The sequence below is a fragment of the Pipistrellus hanaki genome (assembly GCF_964339955.1).
Source record: "Pipistrellus hanaki genome assembly, chromosome: 1".
NCBI lineage: Eukaryota > Metazoa > Chordata > Mammalia > Chiroptera > Vespertilionidae > Pipistrellus > Pipistrellus hanaki.
This window is the reverse complement of record NC_140503.1, coordinates 76,123,055-76,144,274: the sequence shown is the minus strand read 5'-3', so window position 1 is coordinate 76,144,274 and position 21,220 is coordinate 76,123,055. Positions and strand designations below refer to the sequence as shown.

The 21,220-nt window shown below is 37.2% G+C and overlaps 1 long non-coding RNA gene across 1 annotated transcript in view; it reads right to left on the bottom strand.

Moving 5' to 3' along the window:
• The window catches only part of LOC311614870, a 218,523-nt gene that overhangs the window by 41,292 nt on the left and 156,011 nt on the right, over nucleotides 1-21,220 (bottom strand). The window lies entirely within an intron of this gene.

The following is a 21,220-nucleotide window of genomic DNA, read 5'->3' as shown; positions in this document are numbered from 1 at the left end:
CTGCACGTTAGGCCTGATTCCAGTGGGATCGGGCCTAAACGGGAGGTCAGACATCCTTCTCATAATCCAGGACTACTGGCTTCCAACCGCTGGCCTGTCTGCCAGCTTGATTGCTCCTAACCGCTTCTTCCTACCAGCCTGATCACTCCCTAACCACTCCACTGCCAGCATGATCAACACCTTACTGCTGCCCGGCTGGCCCAATTGCCCCTAACTGCCCTCCCTGCAGGCCTAATCACCTACAACTGTCCTCCCCTGCAGGCCTGGTCCACCCCCTCCCACTGCCTTCCACTGCAGGCCTGGGTCCCCCTTAACTGTCCTCCACTGCAGGCCTGGTGCCCCCAACTGCCCTCCCCTGCAGGCCTGGTCCCCACATAACTGCCCTCCCCTGTTGTCCTGGTCTCCCCCAACTGCCCTTCTCTGTTGGCCTGGTTACCCACAACTGCCTACAACTGCTCTCCCCTGCCAGCCATCTTGTGGCAGCCATCTTGTGTCCACATGGAGGCAGCCATCTTTGGCCACATGGGGGTGGCCATCTTGTTTCCTGGAGTGATGGTCAATTTGTATATTACTATTTTATTAGATAGGATGGAGGTGCAAATAATTTCATAACATAGTTAAATATAAAAATACAGTAGTGCATAATGTATGTTTATATACATAATGTATGTATATAACAAAGATCTCATCACCTTCACACAAGATAAACATGATTCAAAAGTCTGTATGCTATAAAAACTACATATAATTACTTTATTTTTCCTGAAATTAATTTTAGAGCTGTGTAAAAGGGATTCCTTTAATTTTTATTATGTTAAAATATATTTGTCCATATCTTAGAATATTCTCCTCAGCAATTCATATCCTAGGGCTTACATTTAATACATTCAACCAAAGCTTCCACTTAAAACTTGATAATAGCTCCCATATGAGTGATTCATAATATAACTGTGAAGTCAATGATATTTGAAGAGGAACTTGATAGTGGAAAAATTTACTAAGAAAATATTTTTTTAATTAATAGACTGTTTTTTAGAGAAGTTTTCAGTTTGCTGAAAAATTGAACAGTAAGTACATAGTTCCTATATATTCACTCCCCTTCCATGCATATTGACATTTTACTTTAGTGTAATAATAGTTGATATTGATATACTATTATTATTAAACAAGGTCCATATTTTACATCAGGGTATGCTCTGTGTGTATATTCCATAGATTTTGACAAATGCACAATAAATGACTTGTCTCCACCATTGTAGTAGCTTATGAAGTAGTTCCACAGTTCTAAAAATTCTCTGTGTTCCACCTTTTCATTTCTCTCTCTTTCCACACAAACCCCTGGCAACCACTGAGCTTTTAACTGACTTCCTAGTTTTTTGTTTTCTCCAAAATAGTATATAGTTAAAATTATAAAGTTTGTAGCCTTAAACACACACACACACACACACACACACACACACACACTCACACACAACATAACTTCTTTTACTTAGCAATATGCATTTAATATCCCTTCACATCTCTCCCTGGCTTATATAGCTCATTTGTTTTTATTGCAGAAGAATATGTCAGTATGTGATTGTGTTGCTCGTGGAAATAGGGTTCTTTCATAGAGTCTGGAGGAAAAAAAAATTTCAGGGACCCCATGCATAGGTGGATAAGGTGCAGTGGTAAGATTTATTGGAGCAAAACGAAATTGTCCCCTGGTACCCAGTTTCTCATCTACAACCAAGTGGCTCATCTCCAAACTGTTGTGGAAGAAGTCCAGGTTCTGGGACCTCACTCAGACCCACATTTATCCTCACCAAGACCCTGAGGGATAAGGCCCAGAGAGGCAGAACTTCTCTGGGCTTCATTTCCCCATCTGCACATCCTCCACCAAGGCCTGATGGTGTCCCTGACAGCACTATGCTTGTGTCCAGGCAGACCCTACAGAGAGGGAGCACTCAAATGAACAAGCTAATGCACAAAGTGTGCGACCAGATGGGCCTTCATTAAGCTTTGATTATATTACCTTGGGTTAGGGAGATAGCAGGCTTTCTTTCAAGCTAACCAATCTGGTTCCTAATCTTTCGCAGGCTTGTACTAAGTCCTCTGGCTAACCAATCCTTTTTTTCTGAATTTTCCCTTCTCCACCCGATCCTTTTCCCAGATTTTCCCAAGCTAGACTTGGCCCCTTTATGTCAGTCACCATTTGGGCTTCTACTGCACAGGCTCCCACATTTTACTACTTCATATCATTTCTACAGTGCTTGGGCTTACCTCCCCCTGCTCAATCTTGGTTTCTACTGCCAGGAAATGCAAGCTCCCCTGCTGTTTTATCCCTCCCTTGCAATCCAAGCCAATGGCCCCTTCTTCCCTGGGGAGATGGGAAATTGATTCTTCCTACCCACTTTGGGGATTAAGTTCCCTCAGAGGAGGATGTTGCTATCCCTGGAGAGCCTGTAAATGCTGTGCCTTCCTGGTGAATTAGACTTAATGTCTAAGTCATCTCCCTAGTTCATTTGAGTTAATGTCTGATTCCATTTACTCCTTCCTTTATTAATAACTAGAGGCCTGATGCACGAAATTCAGGTACTGGGGAGGGGGAGGTGTGCATGCCCCTCAGCGCAGCCTGCACCCTCTTCAATCCGGGACCCCTCAAGGGATATACAACTGCCCTTTCAGAATCCAGGACTGCTGGCTCCCAACTGCTTGCCTGCCTGATTGCCCTGCTTCTGCCAGCAAGCCTAATCAACCCCTAACCATTCCCCTGCCAGCCTGATTGACATCTAATTGCTCCCCTGCCAGCCCAATTGTCCCTAAATGCCCTCCCCTACTGGCCTGGTCACCCCTAATTATCATCCCTTACAGGCCCAGTCACCTCCAACTGCCCTCCCCTGCAGGCTTTGTTCCCCCTCAACTGCTCTCACCTGCTGGCCTGATCGCCCACAATTGCCCTCCCCTGCCGGCCATCTTGTAGCAGCCATCTTGTGTCCACATGGGGGCAGCCATCTTGTGTGTCGAAGTGATGATCAATTTCCATATTACCTCTTTATTATATAGGACTAGCTAGTTACCTATGCTAACATTGTATCAGAGTTTGTTCACTCACTTACTGAATGTTTCCAATTTGTCAAATGTCGATAAGGCTGCTATAAATATTTGTGTGCAGGTTTTTGTGAAAACATTCATTGTCAATTCATTTGAGTAAATGTCATGGAGCTGTATTAATTATGTATTCTCAACAATGATGAATGAGAGTTCTATTGCTCTGCAACCTTGTCAGCATTTGTATGGTCAGGTTTTTGGATTTTAGCCATTCTAATGAGTACGTTGTTTTAACTTTCAACTCCCTAATGAAAAATTTTGATGAACATCTTTTCATATGCTTATCATCTGTTTATAGATTTTGATCAGGTATATGTTCAGATCCTTTGCTATTTTTTAATTGAGTTGTTTGCTTACTTTTGTTGGGTTTTAATTCTTCTGTGTATACTTTAGATATCAGCTATTTTTTTTGTTTTGTTTTGTTTTTTTACCATCACTGTTTTACAACAGACTTTATCTTTTAGAATAGTTTAGAGTTACAAAAAATGAAAAGATTCACCATATACCCTAAACCCAGTTTTCCTATTTTTAACATCTTGCATTAGTAAAAATAATAAAAAAAAACATAACTTTTAATAATCACTTGAAAAAATGAAAGTTGAACCAGTATCCAAACACTATTCATTTTTAGAAGAACAGAAGGAACCATGAGTGTCTGCCATTCAGCACACTGACTACTATTGTTTAGAGGCATTTTGCATTCATTGACCATCTAACTTTAATAGTGTGAGAAATGGCTCACTGGTTCAAATTTCAAATGATGAACTAGGAGACAGAAGCATGGTGAAAATGAGACTTTTAATAACTCTCAAGAAGCATCCATTTTATAGGATCACAGAAGGAGGATAACCTATTTACTTAGACCTCCTCCAGTTCCTCATTGGCTGAGGACTACTTGGTCACCTATTTCCTAATAGGTTGCCTAGGTTTTCCTGCCTTCCATTCGGTTATTTAAAAAAAAAAAATGGGAAGGGGCCTTCTCTAATTGCCTCCACCTCCCTTTGTCTATCCTCGGACATGTGCTATCAGACATGTGTATAGCTCTCATCCTCTCTCCCCACCCCTACATCCTTTCTGCTCCGAAGAAACTCAGCAGCTGTCTGGCCACATGCTGTTTCTTTTCTATGAAGATACATTAGAGGCATATTTCTTACAATAGCAATAATTACATCTCAACTAGTTTTTAACAATTTTCAAATGAGTATAATTTTTTTAGGGTTGCATTAATTGCTTTTCTGTTTCATTTATTTACTTATTTATTTATTATTATTATTATTTAATTTACCTTTGTTGTTGAAAGTATTACATATGTCCCCTTTTTCCCCCATTAACCTATTCTAACAGGCCCCCTCCCACACCCGAAGTCTTCAGAACACTATTGTCTGTGTCCATGGGTTATGCATATAAGTTCTTTGGTTGATCTTTCCCAACTACCTGCATTCCCTCTGTGATTCATCAGACTTTCCCATGTTTCTACATCTCTGGATCTATTTTTCCCCCCCAGCATTTTATTTTGTTCTTACACTCCTCATGAGTGAGATCATGTGATACTTGTCTTTCTCTGACTGGCTTGTTTTGATGAAGAAAATAAGACATTTGGATAAGGGAAGTGGCTAGCAGTCTGACCCTGTACCTAGTTAGTCAGTATCCTTAATGCACATTCTTGTTAGCCTATAATCAAGTCATTGCCCCTTCCTTGATTATTTGGTTTTGCCAGACCTATTTACCTAAATACTCACATTTTACAGATGCCATAAACCATGAACCAAACACAACCCCCGGAGGGGGTTATCAGCACTGGCACCAGGCCAGGCCTTTAGGTGTGGTCTCATCGCTCCCATCCCAACACACAGGGCTTTTTGTAAAACTCATGAAAGGTCTGGAAGTCTGATCCATATTTGGTGGACAAAGGATCCAAATGGTATAAATAAAAAGCTTCTTCCTTATTGGCTTGCTCAGGATTTGGAAACAGGTTCTCCTGAATCGAGGCACTAGTACGTACATCTGAAAATTAATGGCTTTGGGGGTTTTTCCTGTATTTCTGATTACTCCTGTGTATTTTTTGGTTGCCTGGTAAATTCTGTAACACTTTTGCTTGGTATAATACTCTCCAGGTCCATCCATGCTGTCTCAAAGAATAAGAGTCCCTTCTTTTTCACTGCTGCATAGTATCCCATGGTATAAATGTACCACAGCTTTTTAATCCACTCATCTACTGATGAGCATTTAGGCTGTTTCCAGATTTTAGCTATTGTAAATAGAGCTGCTATGTACATAGGGATGTATACTTCCTGTTTGATTATTATTTCGGGGTTTTTAAAGATATATTCTTAGAAATGGGATCTCTGGGTCAAATGGCAGTTCCATATTTAATTTTCTGAAGAAACTCAATACTGTTTTCCAAAGTGGCTGCACCAGTCTGCATTCACGCCAACAGTGTACTAAAGTTCTCTGAGCTTGTGTTTCTTAGAAGAAATTTATGATTGGGTAAAATAGTGAACAAAGTAAGCTGATCGAGCCCTTTCAATTCTGTGATCCCTTTTCTTTTAAAAAAATATATATTTTATTGATTTTTTACAGAGAGAAAGGGAGAAGGATAGAGAGTTAGAAACATTGATGAGACACATCAATCAGCTGCCTCCTGCACACCCATGAATGGGGATGTGCCTGCAACCAAGGTACATGCCCTTGATCAGAATCAGATGTGAGATCCTTCAATCTGCAGGTTGATGCTCTAACCACTGAGCAAAACTGGTTAGGGCATTCTTTCGCTGCCTTTGTGTTTTAAGGGAAAATATGATAGCCTAAATTATGTGTTTGTTACCTTTACTTATCAAGTGAGAAAAAAAAAAAAAAGAAGTTCCCAAGAACTATAATTAGGTCTTCACATTCCTTTCCAGTGCTCATTCATCAATACAGCTCACTAAAGATTCACACTCCTTACATTGATCAAAAAGACAATAACAACAATAAGATCTATCTTTCCATATTAGTCACAGATTTTCTTTGTTCATTGCTTGTTTTTAGCCCACAGGCTTTTCTCCAATGGTCCTACATGAGGTCAGAATTACCCACATGATCACCACCCTTTTTTGTAAATACACAGTTTTTTTTATGCTTTCAATTGCTCCTTATTTAAAATAAAATGCTATGTTTTATCACATGTTCAAATATCAACCCAAGTTACTACATCTATGTCAAAAACCAACATACAAAACAAGTTAGTTTTTGTTGAAACATAGATATAAAAATTATAATGTTAATCTCAGATTAGTACCTTAAAAGTTTTGCCAAACTTACATTTCTATTTTTTTCTGAATAACATCAATCTTCAAATCATGAGACAGTTACTTTTTCTATTTTTTTTTCAATAAATGGTAAAAATCATCTTATTACTGAGCAAAATCTTATTGAGACCATGAATTTTCATGTCAGTTTCACATTTGTCATAAAAAGTGATTTTTTAAATATGTATTTTGGCTTAAATTTCTTATATTTGATAGATAATTCCTCAGCAAGATACAAATGCATTTTAAAAAATAATATGAGGCGTAGAACAACCGTGTCATTAAAACATTCAAGGGACTTATTCAGAATGTTTTATGTCATGTTTCAGGTTATGAACTTAACATTGTCCTTTAAATTTGTATTTATAAGTCAACTTGGGAATTTTCTATCTAACATTAATTTCCTTACATTTAGCTCTTTTAAAAAATATATACTTTTATTGATTTCATAGAGGAAGGAGAGGGGGAGAGAGGTAGAAACACCAATGATGAGATGATGAGAGAGAATCATTGATCGTCTGCCTCCTACATGTCCCCCATTGGGGATCAAACATGCTACCCAGGCATGTGCCCAGACTGGGAATTGACCCATGACCTCCAGGCTTGTCAACCACTGAGCCACACCAGCTGGACAACATTTAGCTCTTGATTTACCCATAATGTATAGATATGTGCTCCCCCAAGAGCAATTCTAAGTCTTTTTGCTATTGTCTATAATACTTTTTGTTATTTTCATACATGTGAGTGTGTGTGTGTTTCTGTGTATGTCTTATAAGGGATGTTTTGTAAGGGTTGTGTAGGCATTTTGAATATATCCAAATATCAAATATCTAAGCAACAAATATGGTTTCTGTTCTCATATATTATAAAATTCCAAATCCTAAAATCTGCGTAATATGATGTTTATAAAATCCATTTCCTATCAAACATAAAAAACTAAATGACTTTTTAAAGTTTTATGAAAGCATGATATAATTACAAAAAAAGCACATATAAGATTACAGTTTTAGTTAATCTTCACAAACTGAAACTATCACACTGGAAATACTCCTCATGCTCCCTTCTGGGTCCTGTTAAGCACATTCCACCTTGGATTTAAGAAGTCATCCTATCTAACAAAAGGGTAATATGCAAATTAACCATCACTCCATCACAAATATGGCAGTGCCCATAGTCACAAGATGGACCCCACTGGAGTTCCCCAGTCCCAGGGGGGCAGCCACTGAGAGGAGGCAGCATGAGTGGCCTGGAAGAATGCTTGCTTCATTGCCACGTCATTGAGGCAAGAATTTCATGCCTGGCCATGGATGGGCCTCCGGGCCCTGGAGAGCCTCTGGGCAGCAGGCGCGGAGCAGCCAGTCCCACAGAGAGCTACTGGCACACAGATTCATGCACAGAGCTACTAGTGTTTTATAAATGCAAATAGTAAAACCCAGACATGGTGTTGCTCAGAGAATCTATTTAAGAACCAAGAAAACTCCTAGAACGTTCTTTCAGAGCAGAAGACTTCACCTGATTATATCTGTAACATCCTGTCCCACCAGACACAGACTATTATGAGAGAACACTAATGCTTGGGAGTTAAAACTGAAATTATTTTTGTATACGCTCTGCAATTCAGTATGCCTTAAAACCAATAAACTAAATAAATAGCTGAACCTCAGTTTCTGTATTGCTATAGTATGCTAATGCATTAACCTTAGATTTTTATGAGGTTCAGATGGAAAAACACAATGACCATCCCTTATATATTTCAAAAGACCCTCTAGGAACAGCATTATTTGGGATTTACCCCATTTCTGTCAGATGGTTAACCATGGCATAAAATCATCTCTAAGTTTTACAGAACACATTTTTCCATACTTGCATAGTCTTGATCTGAAATGAAATAGCCATAATATTGACATAACTAGTAACAGATTAATATAATAAAGTTGTTTCAGGAACCATATTCTATTAAAAAAATATATATATATATATTTTATTGATTTTTTACAGAGAAGAAGGGAGAGGGATAGAAGCATCGATAAGCTGCCCCCTGCACATCTCCTACTTATGTGCCCTCAACCAAGGTACATGCCCTTGAAAGGAATTGAACCTGGGACCTTTCAGGCCACAGGCCAACGCTCTATCCACTGAGCCAAACTGGATAGGGCTCTACCATTTTTTAAATTACTTCATTATTACTAATATTCTACATAAGATGTTTTTAATAATAAATCACACATTTTTTCAAGTGAGAGATCATTACTTAAATTTGCTACAGTCCCTGTTCCTTCACTACCTAAATATTTCTTTATTAATAAATTTAAATGTGACATCTGATTTTGAAATCTTATTCTAGACTGATTTTCTTTTCTTTTTCTTTTTTTAATATATTTTATTGATTTTTTCAGAGAGGAGGAGAAAGGGATAGAGAGCTAGAAACATTGATGAGAGAGAAACATTGACCAGCTGCCTCTTGCACACCCCCTACTGGGGATGTGCCCACAACCAATGTACATGCCCTTGACCGGATCGAACCTGGGACCTTTCAGTCCGCAGACCGATGCTCTACCACTGAGCCAAACCAATTTCGGCTAGACTGATTTTCTGATCAATGATGCTTGCATGTGAAAATATAAATTCACTTCATTGTCTTTAGGGTTTTATTCTATTGCACTCAGTACATAGACCTTCATGGATGAAAATGTGCAAAAACTATTATTCCTACTATTTGCTCACCATAAAGGATTTTTTTCTAAAAAATCTGCTTTAATAAAATCATGATGCTGTTTTCTATATTTTAGCTGAAAATGCAAATATCTTATTAAAAGATAAACACAATAGAAAAATATAAAAATTAAAAATAATATTGGCTGGTAAGATAAATATCACATGATCTCACTCATATGTGGGATATAATGATCAACATAATTTGATGAACAAGAATAGATCCAGAGACAAATTGTAGGGGAGCCAGAGGTGGGGGAAGGGGGCAGTTAGAGAGCAACTGAAGGACTTGTATGCATGCATATTAGCATAACCAATGGACACTGACACTGGGATGATGGAGTCTTGCCCAGAATGGGAATGGCTGGGGCAGGGGTGGGGGGGTCAATTGGAGAAAAAGGAGACATATGTAAAACTGTAGACAATAAAAATTAAATTGAATTAAATTAAAATTAAAAATAATAATGGCTGGTTTAATTTAAGATTCTAAAAATGCAACCACATATCACCAAGTGTTTAGTACATTCTCCATTCTTAGAGAAGCCCTGATTATTATGCAGAAACTGCATAAATAAGTCATTGTTCCTGGTGATTTAAATTAGTTATTGCACTATAAGCTCAGCATTGAAGGTTGGGCTCCGAGTCTGGGATTTCTTGGTGCCCCTAGATCTGCAGCCCCTTATACATATATCCATATGTCCTAGTCCAAACACATAGATGCCTGCCCACATTACTAGTTTGGATTTAAGCTATTCTTTGGGGGCTAAAACCTTGCTAGTGTTTACAGACCTAGACATTATCCTTTCCCTTGCCAGCTTCCAGTATTTAAGATCTCAACCATTTCTCCAGACATTTCTTTTATAGTTTTATTAATTTCATTGAGGAAGGGCAAGGTAGAGAGAGTGATAGGAACATCAACAATGAGAGAGAATCATTGTTTGGCAGCCTCCCGCACGCCCCACACTGGGGATCAAGCCTGCAACCTGGGCATGTGCCCTGACCGGGAACAGAACTGTGACCTCTTGGTTCATGCTCAACCACTGATGCACTCCAGCCAGGCTCCTCCAGACATTTTAGGTGAATATTGTCCCCAGCTTCTCTCTTTCTGCTTTCAGACACAGACATCAACCAGAAATTCCCATTCTTAGGACCTACCCCTCGCATCTAGTTCTTTTGGTTGCTAACTCTAACTTCAATAAAATTTATGCCCCTTTAACAACACGATTTAGAGACAGATTTCTCTAAAATTGGGTATTATGTGTGCAAACTATGAAGAAAATTGGAATATCCTTATAAATTTAGGAATTCCATAGCTTAGCCCATATTGCAGAAAGAAGTAAAGAATATGACATTAAGCCAAAGCCGGTTTGGCTCAGTGGTAGAGCATCGGTCTGCGGACTGAAAGGTCCCAGCTTCCATTCAGATCAAGGGCATGTACATTGGTTGCGGGCACATCCCTAGTAGGGGGTGTGCAAGAGGCAGCTGGTCGATGTTTCTCTCTCATCGACATTTCTAGCTCTCTATCTCTCTCTCTTCCTTTCTGTAAAAAAATCAATAAAATATATTTAAAAAAAAAGAATATGACATTAAGTCGGAAGCTAATTTGAACAGTGCTGAAGTGAGACTGTGTTTTTAAGTCATGTCATGGTTTTAATGGATGGGAGCATTTGGAAAACCTTTGAAAATCATCATTCAAAATGGAGGTTTGAACACTATGAAAACTCAGACAATTCTAAAGAGTTTTGATTATGTATACAAGTCTGTTAAAGAAATATAGAAAAAAATAAGGGTTTTTCTCATTTTAATTATGAATGGACAGCAAGGAAATAATTTAGGAATTACAAGAGCAATACATAAAATAGTAGTAAGACAAAGTAATATACAATTTAGTACTTTATTAATACTTTATATTTCAAATACAATAGAGTTGGAATAAGTTAGTCAATGAGGAACTAATATTGGATCCTGAAAAAAAATTAGGAATAGAATACAGTGGACTTTTATGAAACAATGGATTAATTGCATTAGATGTATTTTGCCTAGTTCTTAAGGCAGGGAAAAAAAATCAGTCTAAATATTTCAGCATTGTGCTGAGGAGAAGCAGGACATTCTATAAACTCAGGAAAGAGAGCCAAATTAAGAACTATTTTGAAAGTGAGGAAAAGAAGATGAGAATAAATGTAGTCAAAGTATGAAAACATTGATAGATTTGGAGCAAGGGAAAGATATATGTCTTCACATATTAATTCTACTTTATGTACTCTTTTTCCCCCCTCTGTTAAACTAATATTGATGAGTGTAGTCTAGGTCAGTCAAGTTCATATTAAATTGTAATTGACTGCATCATAGAGTTCTTTGGAAGTAGTTTAGGAGGAAGTTTGGAGGGGATTGTCAAACAGATGAAGAATAAATCCTCCACTCCTAACTCACTGCTTTTATATAATTTATATTGTGATTTTGTGTCTCATTTGTTTGAACTCATATTTAGTATGTGAAAATATTATAAAGTTATAGGTAGTAAAACATAAAAGTCCATAAATGGGTTTTAAAGGAAAGTAAAAAAATGCCTAGAATACATTGGACCTCAAATAAATATTTTCAAAAATTTAAAGATGTGAGATCTGAAATCCCCCAGACCAAAGATGATTTGCCAAAAAGTTCGCAGTATTTGGTAATAGAAGGGAAACTAGCTTCTATAATAGTTCATTTGATTTGGAGAGTCCTCTTATTTTTTAACTCTGACCCCACATTTCCACAATAGATATCATGTTGCCATATTAAAAAAATTGCTTTGAATAAAAACAAATATTTTACTAAAACCATTGGTCAATCCCAGAATAATGGGGGGGGGGGGAAACACCAAACCTGGGATCAAATCATTAATTATATTAATCATAATCACAGAACTAGTCTTCTTAAACAACAGATATGTTTATGGGTGCTAAATTTTTATGTTATTCTCCTTTGTTTAAAGTGGATTTATTTACCACCTCTAGTACCTAAATCAATCACATTTTAGAAGATATATCATCAACATTTGCATGTCTCATTAGTAGAACTGTCTTGATCCATCATAAAGGTGAATTATTTTTCTCAATTTATTCTAAACTCAATGGCATCACTTTTTTTCAAAAGCATATAATCTATTACATGTTTTGGCTACTGTCAAACTAATTTCCTCACTTACACATCACTACTTAGTGTGTTTTGTAAGACATTTTAGTACTTTACAAAAAGAAACTATTTAAATCACCCAGCCACCATAATTTATTGGCCATAGTCTAGTTGCAAGGTAGTGGGCCAAATGCTACAGAGTAAACACCAAACAAGGTAGCACTGTTGTGACTTTAGAAAGACTATCTTAGAGTCCAAGGTAAAGCTATTCCAATGCACCTTTATCCCAGGGCAAGATAAATTCAAAATTTAAAAATCAGGGCATAGAAGGGACACAGTATATAGTTTATAGTTCATATACTGTACTTTAACACTCTTATCTGTCCTATTCCCACTTGCATCAAGTTTTATTACCATACTAGAGGCCCGATGCATGAAATTCATGCAAGAGTAGGCCTCCCTTCCCCTGGCTGCTGGCACTGGCTTCCCTCTGGCACCCGGGACCTGGGCTTCCCTCACAGCCCCAGCTTCATCTGGAAGGACGTCTGGTCTAATTAGCATACTATACTTTTATTATTATAGAAGAGTTGTCTGTTTTATTAAATACCAGTGTGTTGCATGTTTGTTCTGCTATAAGCCCTCTGGACTGCCAGACAATATTGGTCTATATTCTCTGACAATCTTGACTTTAGCCTGGAAAATTCATCCCCCGAATTATCCTTCTGAATGTAGCAGCTTTCATTCCATTTCCATTATTATGTTGTAGGCCCCAAGTTTTTGATGGATATCACAGGCAGATCTGGCACACTCACTAACCCCTATCACCATCCAAGGGAACATTTTTAAAACTCAGAGGATATCAAATTGGACTGAAATTCTCTGTCATCATGGACAGAACATGACCTCTCACACATTTTTCTGAAAGTCATTGACTTTTACTGTCAAAGATAAGTTAGATCAGAAAAGTAAAGACACTGCCTCCATAAAGTCATTTTAAAAATATTCTGCTTTTGCTTATCTAAGACATGTCTTTTACCTTAGCATAGTGCTATACTACCAGGTATTTTTAATATTTATCCCATCTAGCATCAATGTATTGATCAGAGGAAGTGAGACCATAAATGTAATACAGGTAAAGATCATCCCAAAGGTGATACAAGGCCATTCCTACAGAAATAACTAAGAGTAAAAACTGCACATTCAGGGCAACATCAATACAGAGGTAAGACAGGCAACTCAGTAAGATCATGAAAGTACCAGGCCAGAGTGCAGTCTTATTAATTGGGGCTTCAAAGAAGAAAGAAAAGACAGTTATCAGCATGAAGTAGAAGTTTGAAATTAGGAGGGTATACCCCAAAGGAGATAAAAAAAAACACATAAATTCTGCCCTTGGATGATGAAAGTCAATTTTGGTTCTTGTTAAATTAGTACAAAGGGAGGAAGGAAAATCAGGAAAGCAAAAAAATAAAAACCAAATTCTTAGTTTTTGTGAGTCCATATAATAATACTGATTACCTAGACAAATCTGCTATTAATTTGCTCATGGTCAGACTTGATGGCCAGTCACTCTGGGAGTGTCAGCTTGCTCCTATAAATTGATGTGATCCTAACCTAAATGTCTCAGACTATCCTTCATTCTGAACTTCTTTCTGAGTGCCCAATCAATGGCCTTTCAAAGATATCATACTAAAAGTTTAATTCATTATCTTTGCAATAGTGGATTCTCTTAAACTCCCAATCTAATTAAGTGAATGGCACCTATAATCCTAAAACTATAATCATGATATAACTGTATTGGTTAGCTTTCAATTATAATTTCTTCTTTTATTGATTTTTTTACAGAGAGGAAGAAAGAGGGATAAAGAGTTGGAAACATCAATGAGAGAGAAACATTAATCAGCTGCCTCCTGCCCACTCCTGAATGGGAATGTGCCCGCAACCAAGGTGCATGCCCTTGACCCAAATCAAACCTGAGACCCTTCAGTCTGAAGGCAACGCTCTATCCACTGAGCCAGACTGGTTAGGGCTCAATGACAATTTCTTAAAACTTTTGAGATATTACTTTTCACCTATGATTTATAGCAGAAATGCTCATTTTCTGCTTATTGTCCTCTAATATGAGATTTTTAAAACACATTCATTAAATTTAAAAAATGGCTTGGCTTAAAAAATATACAGGGGTGAGCAAAAGTAGGTTAGTAATAATAATAAATAATATAAAAATAAATAAATTAAAATAGCCCTGTCCAGTTTTCTCAGTGGTTAGAACAGTGGTCTGTGCACCAAAGGGTCATGGGTTTGACTCCAAGTCATGTAGCTGGGCTGCAGGTTCAATCCCTGACCCCTGTCCAGGTCATGTAGGAAGCAGCCAACCGATGTGTCTCTCTCACATTGATGTCTCTCTCCCTCTTTCTCTCTCTCTCTTTTTCTCTTTCTCTTTCTCCCTCCTTACATCTCTAAAAATCAATTGAAAAAATATCCTGTGTGAAGATTAATTAATAAATACATAGATACATAAATGCATAAATGTTACAAGAATAAATTCTGGTCTGCATACTCACAGCTGTAAACCTACTTTTGCTCACCCCTATAAAAAAACACACCGTCCTTATGAGTCATATAGCATTATGAGTGTGCATATAAGTTAAAGTTTGAAAAACTGATCCCCAAATGACTAGGACAAGCCTTAGGATATCTTCTACATTCTGGTCCCTTCTATCTTTTTCTTTCCAGTACTTACTATCCCTATTCTACTTGACTTTTATGTACTAACTAGAGGCCCAGTGCAAAAATTGGTGCAAGGATGGGGTCCATCCAGCCCACCCCAATCAGGCCAAAAGGAGGAGGGGTTGGCCAGGGGGTGGGGCTGCGGGTGGTTGGCTGGCTGGCCCCGCCCTCTGGTGAACTCCCAGTCAAAGAGACAATTTGCATTTTAGCCTTTTATTATATAGGATCGTTGTTAAAAGTCCTTGCACACAGGTGGATTGCACATACCCCCTTTGCCTTTCCTAGTGAGTCATCTTCATTCCTGTTTACCCATCCTGACAAATGTTTCCTCATCTTTTTAAATTCATTAAGATTCATCTTACTACAGTGATTTTTTTTTTTTTAAATTTCCAAATTTATCCTCTCTGGTTTTTTACTTTCAAAGACATATTACAGTCTTTATTGTATCTCTTAGGCTCTTGACACAAAGCCTGAATCAGACTATAAACCTAAGAAAATGTCCTTTCAGTAAATTATTATTTCTTTGATATTAAAAATTAACATTTAATGTATTACAGCTATAAATAAACCTTGTCTGTTGTCCCTGGATGACAATTCCACCTCATATGTGTGGGCCATCTTTGCTTCTCAAACTTCAAGCAAAAGTCTATACAAATCCTGAGCACCAGCAGTCTCCAGATACTGCTTCCAGAAGCCAGCAACTCATCTTCATAGCCTATTCTCAACTCTAACTGCTTTCCATTACATATTCTCTCCTATTAAAAATTCTCTTTCATTTAAAAGTCAAACATATCAAGCCTTTTGTCCTGCTTCACAGGATATAGGAAACATTATTCCAAGGCCTATGGCTTAAAAATGTCTCTTCTCCCTTAGTGTAATGTATCAATGATTTCTAAGGATAATTTAATCTAATACTTCACAAGAGGTTGAAATATTTGCCAATGTTTCTGTCTCATGTAAGAGAATTGTAAGTTTTAGAGTACAGCATTGCCTCAATTACTTATAATTAGTCTTGGCATTTAAAACAAAAGTCATTTCAGCCTTAATATGACTTTAAATAGTCTCCTGGTATCTCTTCTCTTCAAAAACCCTTTACATAGACAGAAGTGGGTTAAAAGTAGGTATATAATTGGGAGTATGTGAAACACAGTTTATTAGTTTATTATTTATTAATTATTGCATTATTTTTCCATATGAACAACTGTAAACCTGCCATTGCCCATGTGTTATATATCAAAATGAAAAGATAGACCCTTAATAGTGATGAGATTACATTTGGGGGTTTGTTTGTTTGTTTTTGTTATTTCAGAAGAAGTTACTAAGCCAATTCTATTTACTAGTAACTTATTTCAGGGATGGGGATAAGGCATGTTGACTTCCCCAGGATAGAATCAGAATGCGAATGTCTTACCCCTATTTATTCTTTTACAAACTCTTGACATCTTAATCTTAGGTTTTCAAAAGACTGAAAGCTCCCAGGTTTCAAACAAGAAGAACACAGTTTTTAAAATAACTTAAGTACCATTTAGTCTGATTTATAATCTATGGATATTACCAAATAAGGCAAAGAGTTGTCCTGAAATAAAATAGAGGGCCTGGATGTTTTGAGAGCAGTGGAATGAAAGATTAGGATCTCAAGTTAAGAGAGTGAATTGAGAAATGCTAGATAAGTGATGGGAAGGCAGCCTGAAACTGTCGTTTAAATGCTCATAAACAATAGATCAGAGTTTGGGGTAGGGGACCATCCTGTCTTCGTAGCACCTGTGTCAAGAGACCTCACTAAGGGAACATTGTACAATTGGAACCCAAAGTCTCAGATAATCTACCATTATGTTACTGTGGTAGGTAGACTACTTACTACCCCTAACCCCCCAAAAGATTAATTTTAATTTAAAAAAACCCTTGAATAAGTTATGTTACATAGAAAAAGAGAATTCAGGTTGTAGAAATGATTACAATTACTAATCAGCTGACAGAAACAGCATCCTGAGTTACTCAGGTGGGCCCAAGTAATTATAAGAATCCTTAACAGTAAATGAGACAATTAGTAAAAGATCCAGAGATAGGGAAGTGTTCAAAGCACCCAAGTCAGTATTGCTGGTTTTTTAAGACAGAGAAAGGGAACCATGAGGCAAGCAGAACAGGAAGCCTATGGAAGCTAGGAAAGGCAAGGAAGGACATAGATTCTTCCCTGGAGCCTCCAGAAAGAAACACAATCCACCAACGCCTTGATCTTAGCCCAGTGAGATCTGTGTTAGTCTTTTGATCTATAGAACAAACGGATGATAAATTTGTCTTAAGCCACTAAATTTGTAGTAAACCTCTACAGCAGCAATAGAAAATGAATACAATTAACAAACGGCAGGAATTTTCCTTCACCTCCATAACTACTTTGTGGGGAGTCTTTTTTTTCTCAGTTCCACACAGGACAATTCTAAAAACAGAGGAAGTCTTTAGTCACTTAGCAGAAGAGTACCAGAATACAGAAGATCCCAAACTTGTGCTGGTTGGGTGCAATGAGCTTCCTCACCACACAGTCACAGGATAGTGATAGTGAGGTAAGGACTCCTGATTTTGTTATGGAAATTTGTTCTGTCTCCACGTTACCCAACACACCAATCAATCACCAGTATTTACACCCATCCTGTCTTTCTCTGTGTCACAATTGGGGATTTAATACCTTTCCACTTATCTACATATGATAATTGGAACCCCATTCTCTTCTAACTACATAGGCATTTGACTGAATTTATTACTTTTTGTTCTACTGTGTATTTAATCCCTCCCTCTGGAAAGAAAGCTTCCTGCAGTAATTTTTAAACATTATCAAGTCTCTTTCTTTACCAAATAAGAAAAACAAAACCCTTCTTTCTGTTTCCTACCTTAACTTTATCTACAATAGTATCTTGGGGTGGGGCAGGGAAGCGGGGAGGAGGGTGGTATTCTTTATAATAGGAATACTGCTATTTCATGGGTCTATTTGTCATCTCCCTTTTTTTTTTTAAGTCAAACTTAGAGCCATAACTCACTAAAAAGTGACCAGTGACCTCTATGCTACTAAATCCAATGGAGCAATTGATATTGCTAACCTCCCCCAATGCCTTCAGGCCATTTGTAAAGGAATTCTTTAACTAAAAATACCATTTTTTTTCTCCATTTCACTTGATTATTAGTATACACATCTCAGATTGGTACTTACACAGAAAAACATTGCTTAAGTATAATTCCTCTATTATATACTTATCTCAGTAGTATTTTTAAATATGGATTAGTGATTATTTGAGGGATTTGTCTTTCCTATGCGAATGTACACTCCTTGCTGTCAAGGCCCATGCCAGTTTTTATTACAATCATGGCTCCAATTCCAAAAACATTGTTAAAAGAAATCCATGAACATTGATAGGCACTCATGGGAACAGTTGGGGAAAGGCCAATGGGGGGAAAGGAGATGTATGTAACACTTTAAATAATAAAGAATTTAAATTAAAAAATAAAAAATATTTCTTTAGTAAAGGATAAGTTTCAAGATAGAAAAATACATATGTACTTAGAATAAAAGAGTGATAAATTAATAACACTTTTAAGAACATGCTGAACACTTTGTTGGCCCATCTTATTTAGTCTTTTAAATGACTCTCACCTATATAATGGAACTACTATGAAAATAGTAGTTCCATTATATAGGTGAGAAAACAAATATTTGGAGAGGAAAGATAAATTATCTAAGACCTTAAAAGTGGCAAAATCAAAACATGGAATTTAGATATACTTAGTCCAAAGTTTATGCTACATGGTCTCATCCTGTATTTAAAATGTTGATGTTTTATTCATCATAAATTTTTGCAATTCTAATTTAAAAAATATTGAATTAAATTATTTTGTTTGGTCAATGTGTTTTGAAGACCTCCTTAAATTTGCACCTGAGACAAACATCTCACTTACTTATTTATACCATCCTAATCTGGCCCTGCTTGAATTATAGAGTTTGGTCAAAATGTTTATTCTGAAAGTGAGCTATACATAGAATTATGCAGTAGAAGTCAGTCCCTCTGAGGGGAGAAACCAATATTCTTAACCTAGATAACAATATGAGAAAGGGTTTAAAACAGACTTCATTCCTCACTAAGAGAATGACTAGTGATCTAAAGAAACAGTGACAGATGATTCTCTAAAGAGGGAGAAAGACTTGCAGGATTTTCAACGAAGACATAAAAATATGTTTATGTTTGGCACACACGTCACGTCCAACACATTCTGTTGGTCAAAGCAGGTCACAAGGCCAGCCTACATTCAAAAGGAGAGCATCACCTTTTGATGAGAGGAGTTGCAAAGTGACATGGCCAGCAATGTGTATTTAGATAGGAGAACAGCCCCTGCTGTTTTTTGCCCATAGTCTACTGCTAATAGCAACACTAGTACCATCACACTAGTACCAACACTAGTACCATTATTAGCACTGAGTTAGTTAGTCATTTGTAAATTTTTCATAATTTCGTTGGCAAATAACAGTAAGTTACTCTTTTATTTTTCTTGATGCTTAGTAGGGAACCTCATTTAGATAACTGCAGAAACCATATTCCACCACATTTTAATTGTCTTTAATTGGGAGAAGAGATAATTCTCAAATCTTGTTTGTTTGGTTTTCCTGGTAGAAGGAAAACCCACAACTATCTCTCATGCCCTGCCTGTCCATTTAACAGATTTAGGCCAACTTTCTCTTGGAGACATGTGATCTTTTGGTTTGGCTATATTGTTTGTGTAGGGAAGGCCACAAGCAGGGACGAAATGATGAGACACTAAACTGAGAAAATCTTCTGAAGTCCTCCCTCTTCAAAATGCATTCTCTGAGCAACCATCGATGTCTCCAAGGGTAGTTAAAATATATTAGAACTACCTGGGAATGGTCTAAACAGGTGACGTGATTTCAGTCTCTTAAACACAGTTTTCCTGTCCACAGCGAAGCTGAAGGGATGAATCAGGAAACAAGTTCTCTCAGTTTCCTGCCTCAAACAAGGTCTCCTTACTAATGAAAATTGTCATAGAAAACACTTTGGTGTTTTGTTTTGTGTTTTTTTTTTCCCTTTCCATGCATTTTTATGTACATGTTTAAATTTTAAATTTGAACCAACAGCTAGAGAAATAAGAATGCTTAAAGTATATGGCAAAAATCTCATAAACTAAAGCCTGATTTATCCAGGAGCATAAACACTGAATTATACACCCCCCCCACACACACACTTATTTTCAATTGAACTGCCCACTTCTTTGTGGGGCTGCCCACAAGGTGTCTAATGAGTTATCTGCCAGTGCTTATTTCACACGAGAAGAAACAAAATACAGAGTAAGTGAAACCTGGGTACATTTTGTTTTTGCTTTGTTTCAGAGAGCTGTCAGATATTTCAGTCCAATCTTATAACTTGCTGCTTCCCTTTATTGCAAGTCGACTTCAGAATTTTAGTTACCTCTCACTACAAAAGGTTTCAGTTTACAGGGTGGCAGGAAGAATGAAGATCGATGGTTGCTGGGTCTGGTTGGTCATACCAATTTGTACTGCAATCTAGGTGCCGCAGTCTCTGAGATGTGAGTTTAAATGTGTGCCTTGCAGCTTGAGGAGAAAGATGTGGTCTGCATACAGCTGTAGATCAACGCTGCCGGTTTATTCACAGAATGAGGCATCCATCATGCCTGTGCACGTGGGCCTTTTGTGAGGTAGAAAAATAAAAGGGGAAAAAAGGAAAGACAGGGGATGAGAGGAAGGAAGAAGGTTCAAAGGGAGGGGAAGGGGAAGGGAAAAAGGAAAGAAGGGAGGAAGGAAAGGAGAGAAGGGATGCAGAGATCTTTTTGCTTTCTTAGAATGGCACAGCTAAATATTTTGGATAACAAATCATGATTCCTTCACAGAAAATGGCATCAGTCAAACATATAAAAGAATATTAATAGCTAATAAAAATCTTAATAATAATTTTCCATTCAAATTGATTAATAAACGTGCCCAATATTTCTACTGGTATATATTTTTTGCTTTTTAAAAATCTTGCTTTTGAGACACCCTTTCTTATTTTCTGCATAAAGTGCCCTAATATTGCAATTTTAAAATATTTGCCTTAAACGGATTTCATTATTCATAATTAAAATTTTTATTTCCAAATAATCACAGTAAATTTGTAATGAAGATCAAGCATCCTTCGTATTTCACATACTTAAAAAGTGAGGAACCCAATGAGGAAGGTTTAATTTTATAATTGCAACCAAATTCCAACTTCCAGTGATTCAGTTTCTTGCTCAACCTG